At 33.5% G+C, this 4,341-nt stretch overlaps 1 non-coding gene across 1 annotated transcript; it reads right to left on the reverse strand.

Annotated features, from left to right (window-relative positions):
• Positions 1-831: 831 nt before the first annotated feature.
• LOC133820342 (small nucleolar RNA Z247) lies at positions 832-969 on the reverse strand. The gene has a single exon (XR_009886758.1). It is a non-coding gene; the product is annotated as a small nucleolar RNA Z247 (small nucleolar RNA).
• Between the last annotated feature and the right edge of the window lie 3,372 nt (positions 970-4,341).

Below are 4,341 nucleotides of genomic sequence, written 5' to 3' on the forward strand. Positions count from 1 at the left end.
GATTGACTATAGGACTAACATTGGAGACAAAACTAAACTTAGGGGATATGCAAGATAGAAAATTAGCTGCTGGAAGGACAGAAGCTTGGGAAGCCTTTGGAGAGGAGCTAGAAGAAAAATGAAGAGTGAAACAGTAGAGGCCTTCATGAATTTTCCCCTGTAGAAGCACCTTCTTCGAAGTGAGATCCTTGACAAGACAACATTTAGCAAAAAACTCAATGTAAGCATGATTGTCAGAAAGTAACTGGTGAACGCTTAGCAATTATTTTTTTTTCTTTGAGGAACAACAAGTATTTTGGTAAGGGAAATTGAACTCAAATTATCTAATGTATGAACCAATATGGAACCAACATGAGTGATGGGGAGGGACTCACCAGCCCAATAATGAGATGATTTTTACCTCTGTACTCAGACTGGTTAGTGAGAGAGGGACATTCATTTGTGATGTGATTAGAGGCACCACTATCCAAATACCAAGCCAAGTTAGGGAGAGTATTGGGCGAGGCAAACAAAGCTTTCTGAGTGTTGTAGGAGTGTGAAGCAGGTGTGGGTGGGGGAATCGATGAGAGAGAGGTGGAGTGGAGCCATTAAAAGAAATGTCAAACCACTGGTAACACTTGTTCACTAAATGGCCTGGTCGATTACACAACTAGCACATGGTGCCATTCTGATTTCCACGACCCCCATAAGAATGGCCACAACCACAGCCACGAGAGAAAGAACCAAGAGTAGATGAGAAACCACCAGAGGAGAAAGGACGGCGATGTGGAGTGGCAACATTGGTAGAGGGAGAATTAATAGATGGGGAGGAGTAGAACTTATCAAGGCACATCTCATGGCTCTGAAGTAGGAAATGAACTTCCTAGAGAGAAACAGAGTCTCGGGAGGAGGTAATGTTTACCATAATGGGATCATAGTCTTGGCTCAGACCTGCTAAGATATACAAAAGTAACTCATCATCATAAATCAATTTACCAGCAGCAGAAAGGCTTTCAGCTAAGGCCTTCATTTTTATCATGTAGTCATGAATAGAGAGAGAGAGAGAAATCCCTTTTAGAGGGTCTGCTTCTACAAGTAGAGCTGAAGAGACCGAGCTTTCAAATGAGTTGTGAACATGGACTCAAAAAATTTCCAGATTCAGGTTGAGGTGTCACACCTCACGACGTGACCCATCATGGCTTCAGTAATGGAGTTGAGAAGACAACTCATTATAGCATGATCAATGCGCATTCACTGAGAATGAGCTAGATTGGGGAATCGGCTAAGATGAGGGCCAAGGGTGACTGTAGAGCCAGGGGTTTCAAGAAATTGGGAAGGGAAAGGGATAGTGCCAAGAAGAAAACCCTCTAAATCAAAGGTTTGAGGAGTATTGAGAACTAAAGGTCACCAATAGGAGTAATTGTGTTGATCTAACTTGATAGTGAGTGGAAGAAGATGTTAAAGAAAAGAGAAAGGTTGGTTGGGATTTGGAGAAGGGATTGAAAGGGGGAGAATCATGGGATTGGTTGGGGAGGTGAGGTCTAGATTTGGAATAGGGGCAGTGACAGGTGTAAGGAAGGAAGAGGAGGTGGGAGAAGGGGGTGAGGTAGAGACAGGTAAAGCAAATGAGGTTGGGGAAGGATCCATTTGAGACGGTGCTCAACAGGCTACTTAAACCAAGTTTGAAAAAGATAAAAAGGCTAAAAAATAAATAACTATAAGAAAATAAATAAGATGACTATTACTCTGCCCTACTTACTGAAAAAAAAAAAGAGCAGGGCTATTGTATTTATATTGCATTGTAGAATACTCTAAAATACATCGTAAACTTTTTTTTTTTGTTATGACAGCTGTATAAAATTTATACAAACAAAAACTTTGCAAAAGGAATAATTTTGAAATAGAAAAGGTTTATCTGCATTGTGGTGTCAACAGTGGTCCTCGCGTATGAAAATCACATTTTGTATGCCCTAAAAATCTGTAAATACATTTTTATGGAAATCACCACCTTTCTCAACATTGTTAGAATTAATGCCCTAAAAGCGTGTAAAGACATTTTATTGATTTAAATAAAAGCACAATTTTATTATATTTGAATGTTATAATTAATGTTTAAATTAATTATATTATAATATCAAGAAAAATCCTTATTCATTCATTAAAATATGATCTTGTATTAGTACGAGATAATTAAGATCATATATAATTAACAATATAGTCACTAACATATTAAAGTAAAGAATATTTAATGAATGGTTAATAGTGTGGTTTACTAAGCATACAGGATGTGAGTGGTCTAGATTTGGATTACTAATGTCGATAGACATCTTAGTAAATGTGTTGTATATAATAAAGATTATATGTGATAGAACCGATGGAAATAAATTATCTTTATAAACTTGCTATTTGACATAAAGATTCAATTCTTATCATAATAGATGATCATTTGTAGATCAGTCTAAATCCTGAGTACTCATGAACTCCTGTTTGTGTTTATTGGATCTTTTGATTCACTTGTTAAGGTTTCTTTGTATAATGAGGCTAATGACTTTTGTTTTGGAGATTCAATATCATGAATGTCCAGGAACATGATTTACAATAATGGAATCCATACTTCCTCACGGATCGAATATTGGTTCCCTTAAGGGATTAATTTAGGAATTGAATAGTTATTGAGCTCAAATCTATAATATGATTATAGATTAATTATTTTCTAGTGAAGTAATGATACTGAAGGATCAAGAGGTAATTAGAACGGTAATCTTGACCATCTATAATTAATGAACCAATAAATGGAGGACAAAACTACATTTATTGATTATATCAATGGACTACAAGAGAAAACTTTATAAATATAATTCTTTAAAAATATAGAGCGCAATTCCATATTTATAGTAGAGTAATCATGGAATTAATAAATAAGATTATTGGATTAAAGATTTTGATTAATAATCTGGTTTACTGGAGCTTCGTATTATAGGTCTATGGTCCCAAATTACCTCTGTCCTACATGCCAAAAGAAAGATTTGTAGAGAGAATGACTTAATTGCAAATGAATTAATTTTCTAGGGAAAATAAAATAATTATGGGCAATTAATTAATTAAGAATTAAATAATTATTTAACTATATAGTTTTTATTTTTTTTAAAATATAGGTTAAAATAAATATTAATCATGTTTGGATTAATATAAAGAGAGATTAATTATTATCTTATTTAGAATGAGATATTTATTTAAAACTAATATTTTTAAATAATGTTAATTTTGAATTAACTGATATTTATTTTGGGATAAATATATTGTCTTAAATATTAATTAAATAATCAAATGAAAAAATTAGGGATAATCTTAAAGGTGTGGTCAACACACTCACTGTACAGTGAGTGTGGCACCACACATAGGGATCTATCCCTCATATTTGAATTTTGAATTTTAAATAATTTGTTTATTTAATTATTATTTTTAAATATGATTTAAATTAAATAATTAAATAAGGTTATAAGAGATCAATTTTATGTAATAAAATAAAGATTAATTAAATTAGTTAATTATCTTTATAAACCTGAAAAGAAGCAATACATTTCAAGAATCGGTTTTCATAAACTGTTAGACTCTCTCTGAAAAAGAAAGTGATAGTTTTTCTAAACCTGAAAAACTATTCAATACGTCTTCTCTCAATCAAACATTTCTAGATCTCATGTGTTGAGTACATCTAGAAAGCCCTAAATCAACCTTTTTAATCCTACGTGCCCACACACGTCCTTGTGTATTTGAGGATTGGTCTAGAAGATCAAGGTGTGAGCTTCCAGAATTTGGATTCGAAGATCGTTGATTTATGCAAAAAGATTTGTGGACACTTAATAGGCTTCATGACGTAATTTCTAATATATTTGTAGGTGATTTAATATATCTATATATGTATGATTCTGACTGGTATTAATAAATTTTTCAAAACTCCATTCTTCGCTGCATATCTCTTATTTACACTTTTAATATCAATAATTGGTACCAAAGCAATCTACATATATATATTATATGTTTATTGATATATATATATATTGAATGGATGGATATATTTTCTGAATGTATGGTCGAATGGTGGATCATTAATTATATGGTGCTATAGGGTTAGGAATTTGATTTTCTAGATTTTATGTAAGACATAAAGGGAATAGGAGTTTTGTAAAATTTATTTTTGAAATATGTATTTTACAAATCTACACACAAAGAAAAGGACCCGAGTCACCAGCCACCAAGGCAGCGACCCGAGCCCTTAGGCCCAAGCCTCGTGACTACATCAGCTGTGCGTGCGCAAGCCTTGAGGCTCCCAGCCTCATGCGCGCTTGAACCCCATGCTCCTTG

Source organism: Humulus lupulus, chromosome 2 (genome assembly GCF_963169125.1).
Source record: "Humulus lupulus chromosome 2, drHumLupu1.1, whole genome shotgun sequence".
Lineage (NCBI taxonomy): Eukaryota > Viridiplantae > Streptophyta > Magnoliopsida > Rosales > Cannabaceae > Humulus > Humulus lupulus.